The 15,721-nt window shown below is 35.9% G+C and overlaps 1 protein-coding gene across 3 annotated transcripts in view; it reads left to right on the plus strand.

Moving 5' to 3' along the window:
- The first annotated feature begins 6 nt into the window (after positions 1-6).
- MAP4K3 (mitogen-activated protein kinase kinase kinase kinase 3) overlaps positions 7-15,721 on the plus strand; it is a 136,642-nt gene continuing 120,927 nt past the window's right edge. For 2 of the 3 annotated variants that reach the window (XM_006909650.2, XM_025045148.1), the window contains exon 1: positions 7-31. The gene's annotated coding sequence lies outside the window, so the exon portion shown is untranslated. Of the gene's footprint in view, positions 32-6,711; positions 6,825-15,721 lie in introns of those variants that run through there. The other variant, XM_015587550.2, reaches the window with a different exon arrangement.

The following is a 15,721-nucleotide window of genomic DNA, read 5'->3' on the forward strand; positions in this document are numbered from 1 at the left end:
CGGCAGCGGCACCTACGGCGACGTCTACAAGGTGAGGGCGAGGGGCTGCGCGCCGCCGAGTCCGCGGGGTCCGGACCCGCCGGGGAGGGCCGGGGGCGCCGCGGAGCCTGTGCGTTGGAGTCCGCTCAGCCTCTCCGCGGAAGACGCTGGCGCCCGGGAGCCGTGGGGGAGGAGGCGGAGCGGGTGCCCAGGGCTCCGGTGATTTGGAGCGAACAAAGGGCCAAACGTTTAACCCTGAGACCTCCAAGTCCTTACCTGAGCCCTCCCCTGGACGCACGTTTCCCAGGAAAGGCTGCACCAGAGCGGGCAGGTCTGCTCATCCTCGCGCAGAGAGGGGCTGGGCGTTTGTTGCATTGGCAGGGTCAGTGCGACTAACCAGACAGCAGGGATTTGGCGTATGTCAAACCTGCGTGCTTCAAACGGACCTGGCATTACCTGCTGTCGGTTGGGAACTGCTGCCCACCAGGCCTCGTGATAGTACACTGGGCAGCCTCCATCGAGACAGCCCCTCAACCTTTAGCGCTAAAGCTCTTAGCATATCATCGGCATATCTGTTTCTTTTAATTTTTCTAGATAATGACTTCCTTCGTAAAAGATCTAATTAGCATGATTTTTTTTTTTTTGAAGGAAAGGGCAACTTTGTTTTCTATAAGTCGAATGGGACTTTGATGCCTTATTAAACTTTTTTTTCCCACATAGGATTCTTTTTTATTTTTAATGAATACTTCGGAAAGGTACTGGTTTGGCAAGGTTAGAATTCAAAGCCAATGAGTAGTACAGCATTCCTGTTGTAGAGGGACCGTTTCTAAATGTGGAGATAAATCACTCTTCCCTGGCCAGCTCAACTCTTGGCCTTGAGGAGGCTGCCAAGAAGAGAGAAGGATAGTGCCAAATGTGGCAGCAGTCTTGATTTAGTTATGTATCCTCTTACTGGTAACTGAAGTGGAACTCCTCCCGTTTCACTTAACACCTGAGGATGCACAAAGAAACTTAGTTTGACTTTTGAAAGTTTAGTCTTAACTTTATTTTGCCCAACTTTAAGCAGTAGGTTTTTACTTTTACTCCAATGCAGTGCATATGGTAATGTGGATATTTAATACCATGCAGCCAGTATTCTGCATTAATATTGTTTTGTGGATGATTTGCTTTCCACCATCACTTATCACTTCCCCATAGACAAGTGTATTGTGCACTCCTACTATGTATAAGGTACTGGGCATCAATGCACTTGGATTTTAGCAGTAAAAGACATGTTCCCAAGTCTTATTTGGAGTTTATATTTTGGGGGGCAAAAACAATATTAAATAACCATTTAAATATTATTTTAGTTTTATTTTGTGCTGCAGAGAAGAGAGGATTAGGATTAGGGTTATGAGAGCATGTAACAGGAAGACGTTCTCTCCTTTAGTGGAGTCAGAGGCAGTGGGGAGAGGGGATTATGCCAGATTGAACACAATCTGTGAAGGCTCTGAGGCCCCAGGTAAAGATTTGAAAGAATGCATGTATGGCCCTAGATCGGGCAGGCCTCTTAGGTCTTGTGAGGAGGTCAGACTTCTCTCTAGGACAATGGGGAGCCATAGCAGAGTTTTTAAGTAGGGGAGTGAAATTAGATGAGAATTTTTAAAAGATCTGCAGTGTATGGAGTGGGATTTGAAGGGGGAAGAGCAGTTAGGAAGCTATCGCAGTAGTTCAGGTAAAAATAACCATTATTACATTTTAGAATTGATGGTGATTGTAAAAGTCGAAGTGAATGGATCCAAGTAGCTTACAACTGGTTAAGGGAGCCTAGTTATAGTTCGATGAAAAGTTAAGTAAAACTTTGCTAATGTGTATGTCTTAGGTGACAGTGTGTACAATAAGTTCTTTTCAGTTCTTTACAAGAATAGTTGGCCATGTATTTACTCTAGAAAAAAACAGCTGGTAGTTAAACCACATGATTAAAAAGTAAACAAATTAAGGCCTGTAATTTCCTAAGGACATGTAAGTGCAATACAGGTGTAAATTGATTAATCTTGTTATCTGTTTAAAACAATGATAATAAAAGCTAACATTCAGAGAGTGCTTATTACTTGTCAGGCACTGCTCTAAGATTTTTCCATGTATTAACATACTTAATGCTCACAACCCTGTGAAATAGACACTACATTTTGCAGTTGAAGAAACTGAGACACAGGAGGGTTAGAGTAACTTGCTAATGTTGGTAGGTGGCAAAGCCAAAATTTGAACCACTTAGCTTTAGAGACTTCTTTCTTAACCAATAGGCAGTACTGCTCTAAAGATAGGGTATGGTCAGATAATGTATTTCTGAATTTCTAGTGGTGAAACTGAGGCACACTTTTAGTTCAGCATTTTGGTTGTAGCCACACACTGAATTACAGTGACTCTTTAAGTAGTAGTTGGGATACCTAACTCCTGCTGTGCAGCCAGCCAGGCCTCACTGTTTTTGTCATCTGCCAAGCAGACATCAGATAATGAATGCTTGATCCCTGCTTGCCGGAGTCTTCCAATACCAGGGACCCAAAGCAGAAAAACTCCATGTGGTTTTTGGCATCATACCCTCTGCTTGCTAGATAACTCATAGTTTGAACTACTAGTATTTTTGTCTGTAATCATGTTCATGCTATAAAGAGCATTTTTTGTACTTGTTTTGCTGTTCTAGATTTTTCTTATTTATACAAATCGTGTTAATTAAAGAGGCGTGCATTAGAAGGTTTGCTTTTAAAAAGCTGTACACTTTTTGAAGTTACTTCCTAACTTGCTTCTTAATTTGTCAGGGTTTAGGTGATAAAAATGGAATGATTGGATTAAGTAAATAAGTTAGAGACCTAATTGTTCATAGTCTTTCTTAGAAGGTTGGTGTTTTAAGGAATTTTTACCTTGAAAACTGTATCCTACACAATGTAATAACCTGCTTATTATATTTAAGGTGGCATAGTTTAGTTTTAAAGCACTGAACTAGAATGTGGAAGATCTGGAATTTATTAGCTATGTGGACTTGTAAAATCATTTAGTCTTTCAGAGCTGTTTTGCTGTGAAGGTATTACCATCATATGCTTTCTGTTTATAAATGACTTGAATTTTACTCAACAAATAAGTTTTTATTTTTCCTATACTAAAAAAGCAAATATTAATTTCCTCTGCACTGTCTTAAAATACATGAAAATATAGTTTTTTAAACAAATTATTCCTATTTTTAAATGTTGTGTATCTGCGGGCTTTATCTGTCAGTGAGATGAAGTAACTTTAGCAAGGATTACCTAGGTACTTAGGAGTTAACAACTAGAAAGAGTTCTATGTTTGGTCCTTAGGAGGCCCATGAAGCCCTCTGAGATTAATAGATTCGATGTTCTATGTATGTGTGTTGTTCTAGAGAGACGTCTTAATAGCATTCATTACATTCTCAAGTCAAAAAGAGAAGAGTGATTGATCTGAAAGTTTGTCATTTGAAAGAGAAATTAGGTAGTTTTTATTTTCATTTATTTTTTATTTTTTGTTTTTACCAGGTCACATCAGCATTTATTAACATTAATAAGATTTTTACATGCATTGTGCTATCTTTTCTCAGGCAGTTTTTCAGTTTAATTTGTATTATTTCTACCCTTAGAGAGTCTTCATGTCCTGATGGTTTTCTAGATTTATTGCTAGAGAAGCAGAAGATAAAAAAGCTGGAATAGGGTAAGGGAAAGGATAATTTGAAGGACCAGTCTTAATGTGTTTCTCAGAAAGTATCTTACCTAGTCTCAAGGCTTTAGCCTGGTCCTTGCCACCCACACCCAGTTTTCTCCAGCGTTGTGCTTTCTCCTGAGCTCTAGCCCAATGTCTCCAGCTGACCTCGTCATAGATTATATCTTTTTCCAAGTTTGTGCCTTTCCTCATATCCCACTTTCGTCAAAAAGCCCCAATATTGACAATTTGCTGATAAGGCTTGAAGCCTTGAAATCATTTTTTACTTCTGGACTAGACCTTGTAGGCATTTTCCATAGCGTGGCCGGAATGCTCCAGGAAAAGCAGTACTGCGAGTATATTAAAGACAGAGAAGTCTTATGGTCAGGAAGCCTGTTAAACTTCGTGTAACCCAGCAAACTAGACTATAGAATTATTTTTCTCTGTAGTAATTATTGCTTGTCCTTAGAAAGTTTTATAGAAGATGCTTTGGAAATGTTGATATTGATTTTATCTATGTATGTTTGGAGGCCATTTCCTTTGAAGCAGAAGCTGCAATGTTGCTAAATTCCAAAGTAGCATTCACATGGTAGTCTACATAAACAGATTTGGAGTTTCTGTGAAAGCTGACAGGAGAAAAATGGAAGATTGTGCAGTGAAACCAGGAAATTAATTTGTACGCTCAAGTATTTAGTGAATTGTGTATTGGCTTATTTGTAACTGCATCTTTCAAAGTGTTCTGATTAATATCATCAAACACTAGTTTTTTCATTATAGTCAGGCTTTATAAGAACCTTTCTGGAAAACTCAGTTCTGATGAGAGACAGGAAGACCTTAAGCATTTAGAAAAGAGCAACCAAAGGAAAAGAAAACATAGTTATTTAGGGTTATGCTCATTTTTACATGGAGGACTGAGTCTGATGAGACCAGAAGAAATCGTCCTAACCTTTGGAAAGATTGCTTGAATATTTAAGGTAAATTAAAGTAAAATTTCCCAGTAGTTATTTGAGATGAAAAGTGACAGTGGAACAGACCATGGGATAATTTCTCTAGAGCACTTTAAAACAAACAAACAAAAAATCCAAGTTGTCTGATTTTGGTATGGGTCTGATTCCCTGAAGGAGGTACTTACCTTCAAGATTTGATCTGTGTATAAATATTTAATTGGGAAAGAAAATCTAATGCATTATTTTGTATTGAGAATGAATAATTGTTAGTCCTCTCTTGAGAGTACATTGAACAGCCATCCTACATTGAATAGTTACAGTATGAAAGAAAGTTCGTTAGTGGAAATGTGTAGGTGGAGTAGCAAAAAAATGCCAAGATTTGGTGCTAGGTGTTTACAGGGACATAAAATGTATACCTGCTTTTAGCTATCATAGTTTGAGATCAAAACCTTGTCAATTTCTTTTCTAGCATGTTAAATCTCTTACTGTCTGAGAGATTATCTAGACGTCTAGTTCCGTACATGGACAACCAACCTCTCTGCAGCACAGCAAGTTTAGAGCTGGGCTCCGGAGTCAGACTGCCTTGTTTCACCACCCACCAGCCAATTATTTAATTGTTCTCTTTGTGACTTAGTTTCCTCAGTTGTAAAATGGAGATGCTTAGAAACTGTTTAGGGCAGTGCCTAGCACATTACTCGGTAATTGTTAATCGATATTAGTATCTAGTATTATTTATTATGTATTTCTCCTGCTACTGTACTCCTAACCTACCTTGCTTCTAATGCTTCTGCTTCAGGATTTTTGTACTTGCTGTCTGTGCCTGAATTCTTCCCTCCTCCAATATCTGTATGGTTTGCTTCTTCATTTCTCTCAGATCTCACTTAGCTCAGATGTCACCTTTTAATGTCTCTTCCTTACTACCCTATATAAAACAACAGCCTGCCCTCACTTTCTGTCTTTACCAGGGATGGATCCAGATTTTGTAAGGGCCTGAAGTTTATACAGTTTTGGGTGTCCTCATTAAGAAAATAAATAAATTAGAGTAAAAAATTAGATATGAAAGTAAATATCTATTTAGAATGACAAAAGATGTCCTAACAAAATGCTGTGAACCTTTTCTTTTGAGATCTCTTTAGGCATTTAATCAGAAATGCTCTTATAAATTGTTTCCTGTTAGCAAAGTGGCTGCTTCTCCTCACCTACAACATTCTTATGTCCCAGTAACTTTTTTTTTCCCACATACAAACTTTATTTCTATTACAAGAATATTAGTAATTATAATACTAAAATAAAAAGAGGAAGAGATGGGGGCTCTGATGGTTTTCAGAGTAAGCCACGAAGCTTAGGCCTCATATCCTAGTAACTTTCAGCATTCAGGGAGGCCCGTGCAAGTGAGAGGGCCTGAACTTTAAGTTTTGTTACCTTCATAGAAAATTCAGCTCTGCTCCTTATTATTTCTAATTTTCATTATGGTGTGTATCACTGTATATTTATTTGTCTTTGCTTTTCTCTTGGCACTAGAGTGCAAATTCAGGAAGCTGGTGGTTTTGTTTTGTTCTATTGTATCCCCAAAACCTAGAAGAGTCCCTGATACATATTAGACTCAGATATTTGTGGAATGAATGAACTGACATGAGAGGAAGAAAGGTGCTACATGCATTTAGAGGAAGGAGATCCTTATTTCTGGTTGGGAGAAATCACAGCAGGTTTTATAGAAGAGATGGCATTGGACTTGGCTTACAGTTCTGGCATGAGTGGATACAGAATGAATTAAGCATTGTGCATTATTATTCAGCCTAAAGTAAATAGGCTTAATGTAAGTATCTGCTACATATGAAGCAGTGTCCATAATTGTTGTATGCTTATAAAGATACTTTGTCAATTTAAACTGAAGACTTTTAGTGACTAGTAAATATATGCAAAAATACATATTATTTTTTTGTTTGTTTTTTGAAAATTTGATTACCTTTGGCTTATAAGAAGAGGACTTTGTTCACCAGAACCAAAAGGCCTTAGATTCAGGAGATGAAATCATGTTTATTTTTGTTTTAACTTTGTTTTTACTGTCCTTTTTTTGTTCTAGAAGATGCCACGTTTCAGAATTCCAGCTGCCTTGACTTGAGATTATAGGTTTGGATTCCTAATGTGACATTGTATTGCCTACCTTAGGCTTTAAACTCTGTGGAAAAATTTTAGATTTGACCATAAATTTAGGTATGTTCAAATAAGACATTTATCTTGTTTGTTTAAACTCTTAGAAATTTGAGATAGTAAGAAAGTTCTTTCTATATAAATCATCCATCTTTCCCTGCTCCAAGAATCTTCATTGCCCACAAACTTTTAAACGTAACATTCAAGGTGCTGTTCTTTTTGCCCTTAGGCCCCTAAGGATGAATGAGTAAAGTTTAGATAGCTTGGAGGAGGCTGGAAGAGAGAGGAAGAAAGTGGAGTGTGAAAGGGGGACATTCCAGTGTAACTACTTGGGTCAAGGCTTGGAGACTAGAAAAGAGGATCAACTAATGTGGAAGGCTTGTGTTGGGGAGCATGGAGAAGTAAGATTTGTTAGATGAGGCAGGGCCAAATTAAAAGCTTCCTGAAAGCCGGGTAAGTTCTTTAGATATGAAGCAATAAGATGTTTAGGAGCTCTAAAGGCTTTTTGTACAAGGACTAATAATATTGAAAGTACTCTGGATTATTCTGGCAATTATAGTGAAAGCGGACCAGAGAAGAAGGACAGAAATGTCTGCTAAATAGAATCATCAATTCTCAAACTTTTTGGTTTCAGAACTTCTTTACACTCTTAAAAATTATTGAGAATCCCAAAGTTGTTTATGTTAGTTTATATCTATTGCTATTGACTATGTTAACAATTAATTATACCTGGGAAAATTTTTAAATATCAATTTATTAAAAAGAATGATAATGTCATGTTAACATAAATGTGACATTCTTATGAAAAATAGCTATATTTCCAAACAAAGAATTTAGTGAGGAGAGCGACATTGTTGTATATTTTGCTGTACATGTCTATCTGGTTAAATAGAAGATGACAGATTCTCACTTCTGCTGCTTCATTCATTCTTTTGGGGTATTTTATTTTGTTGACATATTTGAAGGAAGTATGGTCTCTCACATGTATATATTTGACAAAGGAGAATATTTTAGAACTTTTTTAGATAATTGCGAGTATTTTTCTCTGATATTTCTCCACAACCTGACAATGGTAGCTTCATAAAAGTTGTAATATGGAATCCAATGAACTTTACCTATCATTATGTTAAAATGTTAATTATTGGACTCTCTTGGACTTAAAGTAGATCTTTTTGACCCTTGCATGATTTTTTTTTAACATTATGCATTAGTCATTTGGAAAATAAGGATTCATTGAGTCATCCACATCTTTCCAAAGTTGATATATTTCATTATGTAATATCAAAAATCATCACTCATCTCATCAGAAAAGTCTTAAAGTATTGATGGTAAATAGAAGTTTTCCAAGATTCAAATTTCTCTTTGAAATTACTAAATGCATCATTTGCAACAAACACTGTCATTTTTTTCATTGAAGTGATAAATTCATTTATTAATTTTCAAGGAAATGTCAAAAATCTAAGCATGAATAATCAATCACACTGTCAGTTCTTTCAAGTAAAAATGGTGTTCTGTGGAAAAAGTGGCTAGTTCAGTTTGCAATTCAAAGTCACACATGCTGTTCTTGGAGACAACCATTATTACACTTTGGTATGTAGCATTCATCAAATAAATTATTAAAATGACATGCATTCAGGGGTCAAGATGTAATAAAATTAATGATGTGTATGCTTCAACAAGGGCATTCTTAAGTGAAATTGGCTTTCTTTTTCCCCTGTGAGTGTGTGGCAGTGAAGAAATACAGCTGCCTTGATTTGTGCTACGGCACTAGCAGTTTGACCACCATTTGCACTATTAGTGCAGATATCAACAGAGTAAAAGAGGGCAAATGACGTTTTAGTATTACTTAGAAAATAGTTTTGACCTTTCAGACCCTCAGAAAAGAATCCCAGGGACCCCCAGAATTGTGCTAGATTATATGTAGTAAACTAAGGGTGAGGTTAAGTGATGATGGGCTAAACAAGACAAATGAATGAAAAGAGAATCAAATGAGAAGCATCTTGGAGAAAATTTGACAGAGCTTTGTGGAGAAATATGGAGATGGAGATGGAGAAAGGTGATTCAAAGAGGATTTCACAATTTTAAGCCTGATTGAGGATCACGTAATAGATGCTTTATAAATATTTGTACAAATAATAGTTGCAGAATGAGATTAGTTACAAAGACAGGTGAGAAGGGGGAGCTATGATGATTTATTAGAAAATAGAGCTCTCTGAGGTTTTTCATCATTTTCTTGGCTGTGGTTATGCTAAAGAAACACTAATAATACCTTTTTTCATTGTTCTATGGAGAATACTAATTCTTTAGCAGTGTCTTTAGGGCTAATAGAAACTGATAAGGGTCAGCACCTTTCTCCCAGCTCTTACTGAGTGATTACCAGGAAGATGTGCAAAGATACGTTTTTTTGAATAAGAATCCTACAGATTTGGAGGGTAATTGATATGAAGAATCAGTGAGTTGAGCTGTAGAATATAGGCTAGATATTTGTATTCTGGCATAAATTTTTAAAAACTTTCCTGTTCTGATTATGATGTCTATGTGCATTTTTACAAGAAAAATTGATGACAGCTTGTAAGAATACGATTAATCGATACTCTTAACACCCAAGAGTGTAAGTACACTTAGTGTTTTGATATATTTTCTTACAAATTTTTTGTAGACAAATATTTTACAAAGCTTTGTATGCCATTCTGTAGTTTTAAAATTAAATTACAGTTTACTTACCATGAAATGCATAGATCTTGTGTGTTTCTGTTAGTTTAATTTTGATATGTATACAACTGTGTCACCCATGCCTTTTATTCACATAGAACATATCCTTAACCTCAGAAGTGTCTTCGTGTTCCTTCCCAGTCAGTAGAGCACCCCCCGCCCCCAGCATGGCAATCACTGTTCTGATTTCTATCACTATAAAAGCTTCTCTAGAACTTCATATAAATGAATCACAAATGAATGCCTCGGTACTTTTGATAAAAATCAACTGATATTACAAGCATGGATGTATTTTTTTGTTCTGCTGAGCTGTACTAGTATCTCACTGTCTTGCTTGCCGTAGCTTTATAGAAAGCCTTCAAATCAGGTAATAAGTCCTCTAGCTTTTTTCTGTGTTTTCAAAATTTTCCTTTGCCTTTTCTGTATAAATTTTAGAATCAGCCTTTCAAGTTATATAAAAAAGCCTCCTGAGATTTTGTTTTAACATAATTATAAATGCATAGGAAGTTGCAAAAAGTTCCAACGAGGTCTCAAATACCCAGTACCCAGCTCCTCCTGTGGTGACATCTTTACATAGTTGTAGAGCATTATCAAAATCAGGTGATTGGCACAATGCAGTGAACTTAGATTTCACCACTTTTTGCATGCTCTCATTTTTCATGTCTTTGTGCATAGTTTTGTGACATTTTATCACATATATAGCCTGCTGAGATTTTATTGGGATCTGCAGCTCAATTTGTGGAAAATTGAGATATTAACAGCATTGATTGAGTCTTTTGATCTATGAATACAGCATTTCTTTCCATTTATTTAGGTCTTTAATTTATCTCATCAGTGTTTTGCCTTATTTCTTTTTAATTTATAAATTTTATCCCTAGCTTTTTCTACTAATATTGCAGTAAAAGATGACTATTATGTAATACTTCTTCATGGTGGTGTAGTAATTGGAATGTGAGCCACATTTTCAGTTATTATTAAAATCCTTACTGTACTAGTGGTGTCTGACTTCCTTTGACTTAACCTTGCACAGTTTTAGCCCCGAGCTTATGGACCCCTTTTAAAATTGGCAAAAGTGAAGAGAAAACAGGGGAAATGACTATTAAAAAAGCTATACGCTTTAACTTTATCTAAAGATTAGAACAAAGTCCTTAGAAACCTGATTTATTTTTCTGTATGAGATATATGTTTAATTGTGTGCATATTTTGCAAAATTTGTGGTTAGAGCTTAAGAAAAATAACTTAAGGTTTGCTTCATCCTTAAGTGAAAAATGAACACCATAGTGCTAGATTGTTTATGAAATCTTAAAGAATTTCTTTCTGATTTTAAGAAGCTTATGCTGTGATTGAGGAAACAAAATATGGCTAAATGGAACATCTAAAGAACATTTCTAAGGGCATGTTTTAACAATTAAAAGAACAATCACATGTTATAAATACTCAATTTGAGGAAAAGATGAATTGAGATTAATCTGGTAAAGACTTGGAATCTTGACCTGGAACTTAAAGATTAATGTGTTTGCATTTGTAGAGAACTGTGAGGGAAGCCATTCCGAAAAAATAGATTAAGGGGTGAAAATGTGGCTCTGGGACCAAAGTGGGCAAAGAGATAATTCTGACTAAAGTAAGGGTCCATATTGGGAAATGTGAATGTTTCAAATAGCCAAGATACAGACAACTGCTGATTGAAGAATGTGAACTCTTGATTTATAATATAATATTTTACAAGTTCATTAGGGCCAATCTTGTCGTTCTAACCTGCTTTAGTTGCTATTTGGATAGTATTCAGTAAGTTTTCTTCTACTTTCACCCTTCCTCTTTATTGGGTTAAAAGTTACACATTTTATTTTATGCTTTGGGTGGTTACCTTACATAGCAACATGCATAATAAAGTTAATCAGTATCTCTGTGTTCTCTTTCTGGTCATGGACTTTAGAATGCTAAATTTCAATTACTGTTTTCCTACTCTGTGTTGTTGTTGTCTCTTATTTTGGTTCTACAATGTTTGTAAATCTTCCAGAGTAGTGTTTATTATCATTGCTTTATACAGACATTGTGCTCATTTACATTTACCCATATGTGTTTTCAATTTATTTGCTTACCAGTGTTTCTTGGCATCTTACTCCTCCATTCTGTGTTCAGTTTTCTTCTTCCTGGTGAGCATTATTTGCTAGTTTCCTTTCTTCTTTTTTACTTCCTTTTGTCCTTCCTTCCTCCTTCCCTCCTTCCCTCTCCCTTCTTTTTTTCTTTCTCTTTCTATATACATATTGTTATTTTCTTTCTGAACCATATAAGAGTAAGTTACAGACATTATGTTTCTTTATAAATACTTCAATGTATAATTCTCAAAAATAAATATATTCACTTAAATAAAACTGTGGTTATCAAAACCAGGACATTTTAATATTAATATAATACTATTATCTGATCTGTAGACCTTACTCAGATTTCTACTAATGTTCCTAATAATGTCCATAATAGCATTATTTCCTCTAGTCCAGAAACCAATCCAGGCTCATACATTGCTTTTAGTTTCCAGGACCATTCAGTCTTTTTAAATCAAGATAGTTATTTAGCCCTTTTTCTATCTAGATAGACACTTACATTTATTTTTGAAGAGCACACATAATTTATTTTGCAGAATTTCATTTTGGTATGAATGGTGGTTCCTTTTGTTTAAATTCATGGTACACATTTCTGCCAAAAACATATGTAAGTGATGTGGCCTCAGTGACTCATATCAGGAAGTATATGATGTTGATTTGTCCCATTATTGTTAGCTTCAATCACTTGGTTAACATTGCATCTGCCAGGTTTCTTCACTGTAAGTTATTTTTTTTCCCTTTTCTAATAAGTAATCTGTGGAGAGATGCTTGGAGACTGTATAATATCTCCTTTCTCATCTTTCACCCATCATCATCAGTTAGCACTCATTGATGATTCTTACTTGAATCGTGCTGTGATGGTGGCAAAATAGTGGCTTTTTAACCATTAATGTCTTCAGTTTATTGGTTTACATTTTATTTTATGGAAGAGCTTTTATTTCTCTTCACTTTTTAAATTTGACTTATGGATTCTTATTTTATTCATGGGTTCTAAGTCATCACTATTATTTATTTTGATGCTCAAATTATTTCAGATTTGGTCAGTTTGATTCTGTTAGTTCAGACTGACAAAACAAAATACTATGGACTAGGTGGCTTAGAGAACAAATTTACTGACTCATAGCTCTGGAGACTAGGAGTCTAAGATCAAGTTGTGCCAGCATGGTTGGTTTCTGGTGAAGACTCATTTCCTAGTTTGTAGACGGCCACCTCACTGTGTGCTCACATGGTGGGAGATCGTGCAAGCAAGTTCCCTGGTGTCTCTTCTTACAAGGGCACTAATCCCATCATGAGTGCCCCAACCTCATCACCTCATCTAACCCTAATCATCTCCCAAAGGCCCCATTTCTAGATATTATCACAATTTCCCCTATTATTAGCATCTTGCATGAAGCTTATAATTTGTTGTAATTGATGAACCAATATTGATAAATTATTATTAACCTAAAGTCTGTAGTTTACATTAGGGTTCATTCTTAGTTTTATATGGGTTTGGACAAATGTATAATGACATGTATCATCATGGTATCATACAGAGTATTTTCACTGTCCTAAAAATTCTCTGAACTTTGCCTCTGTGCTCTCCCTACCCTGACCCTCGCCCCTGGCGAGCATTGATCTTTTTCTTTTTACTGTCTCCATAGTTATACCATTTCCAGAATGTCATATAGTTGGAATCATATAGTGTGTAGCCTTTTCATACTAGCTTCTGTTACTGAACAGTATGTACTTAAGTATGTCTTTTTGTGGCTTGATAGCTCATTTGTTTTTTATAGCTGAATAATATTCCTATGTATGGTTATACAACAGCTTATATATCCATTTTCCTATTGAAGGACATCTTGGTTGCTTTCAAGTTTTGGCGGTTATGATTAAAGCTGAATAAAACATTTGTGTACAGGTTTTTGTGTGGACACAACTTTTCAGCTAATTTTGGGTAAATACCAAAGAGTGCATTTGGCTAGATTGTGTGGTAAGACTATGTTTGGCTTTGTAAGAAACTGCCAAACTTGTCTTCCAGGGTGGCTGTACCATTTTCCATTTCTACCAGCAATGACTCCGGTTTCTGTTGTTCCACATCCTCACCAACATTCGCTGTTGTCAGTGTTTTGGATTTTGACCATTCTAATAGGTGTGTATTGGTATCTTATTCTTTATTTGCAATTCCCTAGTGACATAATGTTGAGTATCTTTTCATACGTGTATTTGCCATCTGTCTGTCTTATTTGGTGAAGTATCTGTTCAGATATTTTGTCCTTTTAAAAATTGGATTGTTTTTCTTATTGTTGAGTTTAAGAGATCTTTGTATATTTTGGATATAATCCCTTATCAGATATTTGTTTTGCAAATATTTTTTCCCTATCTATAGCTTGTTTTTTTTATTCTCTCAACAGCCTTTTTTAGCAGAACAGAAGTTTTTGATGAAGTCCAGCTTATCAATTATTTATTGATTGTGCCTTTGGCATTATATCTAAAAATTCATTGTCAAACCCAAACCAAGGTCACCAACATTTTCTCTTACCTTCTAGAACTTTTATAGTTTTGCATTTTACATTTAGGTCTACGAGCCATTGAAGTTAAATTTTTGTGAGGGATGTAAAGTCTAAGTGTTTTTTTTTTTTGCATGTGGATATACAGTTGTTCCAGTACCATTTGTTGAAAACACCATCGCTTTTCCATTTAATTTCCTTTGCTTCTTTGTCAAAGAAAATTGACTGTATTTGTATGGGTCTATTTCTGATTCCTTGTATTAATTTGCTAGGGCTGCCATAATAAAGGATCACAGAGTGGGTGGCTTGAACAACAGAAATACATTTTCCCAGAGTTCTGGAGGCTAGAAGTCTGAGATCAATGTATTGGCAGGGTTAGTTTCTTCTGAGGCCTCTCTTCTTGGCTTATCGATGGCCGTCTTCTCCTGATGTCCTTGCATGGTCTTCCCTCTGTAACTGTTTGAGGTTATTAAAATGTTGTAGTTTCGAGTCAGGTACAGCAGACAGCTAAAGGAGGTGAGGACTGAGAGTTCATTGAGTTTAGTTAGGAGAATATACTTGCTTGTTTTCTAGAGTCATTGGAATGGTCGGCAAAGAACCCTAATTATAGTGATTCAGAAGATAAGGAGGTGGTGACATCTTCTGAAGGCTGTTGTTGAAGAGTTTGATCCTGCTACTTTCTTTTAGAGCCATATCATTCCTCTCCTCTCTTAAATATCCCTCAGGTGCATTTATTGAGCATCTATGCTAAACTTTGTACCATGGCTGATGAAGAAGATGTGATCCCTCTTCTCAAAGAGATGGCAGACTAGATGTGGAAACAGTACTAATTTAATTACAACATTAAGTAACGTGGAGCATTTTATGACTATGTATTGAATTATGTGATTCTTGGTAAAAGTTTGGATCAGAAAACGATTGCAGTCTGTGGCCAATAAAGCCAAAGGAAAGGTTTTTTAAAAGAGTCATAATGAAAGCTAGGCCTTGAAGTAAGTTTAGATTTAAATAGGTTAAGTGGAATGGCATTATAGTTGGAGTAAATATTGCAGAATGAAGACTTGATGGGGGAGGAATAAGCAAGAAGGGATCATGTAGGGACATGTCAGACTACATCAAATGATTTGTATTGGAGAATAATGGGAAATTTGAATATTAATAATAATTATAATAATAGCAAATAACAAATTTATGGAGTACTTACTATGTACTGGGCATGGTCTTATGTAAGCACTTTACAGGTATTCTCATTTTAATTCTCCTTATAGCCTTATAAGGTAGGCATTGTTATTTCCATTTCATAGATGTAGAAACTAAGGCACAAAAAGAAAGGTAAAGAATAAGCCCAAAGTCATACTTCTAGTAAGTGGTGAAATCAGGATTTGAATTCAAGCAGTCTTAACTCCAGAACCGTGCTTTGTAGTTGCTGGTTTTTTGCTGTAGAGAAGTAGGTGAAACCAAGGTATGTTTTGAGAAACTGTTCCAGGGTATAAATTAATAAGATAGAAATAAGGGAACCATTGAAGATGTTTGAATAGAAGTATAGATAGTGAGCTACTTGATGGCAGGCACCACTTCTTAGTCCTATGGGGGTAGGGAGGTGTGATGCAGGGTGGACAGTTAATCCTCAGTCTGATATTTTCAGATTATTTGGAAGACG

This window comes from Pteropus alecto, unplaced genomic scaffold (genome assembly GCF_000325575.1).
Source record: "Pteropus alecto unplaced genomic scaffold, ASM32557v1 scaffold131, whole genome shotgun sequence".
Lineage (NCBI taxonomy): Eukaryota > Metazoa > Chordata > Mammalia > Chiroptera > Pteropodidae > Pteropus > Pteropus alecto.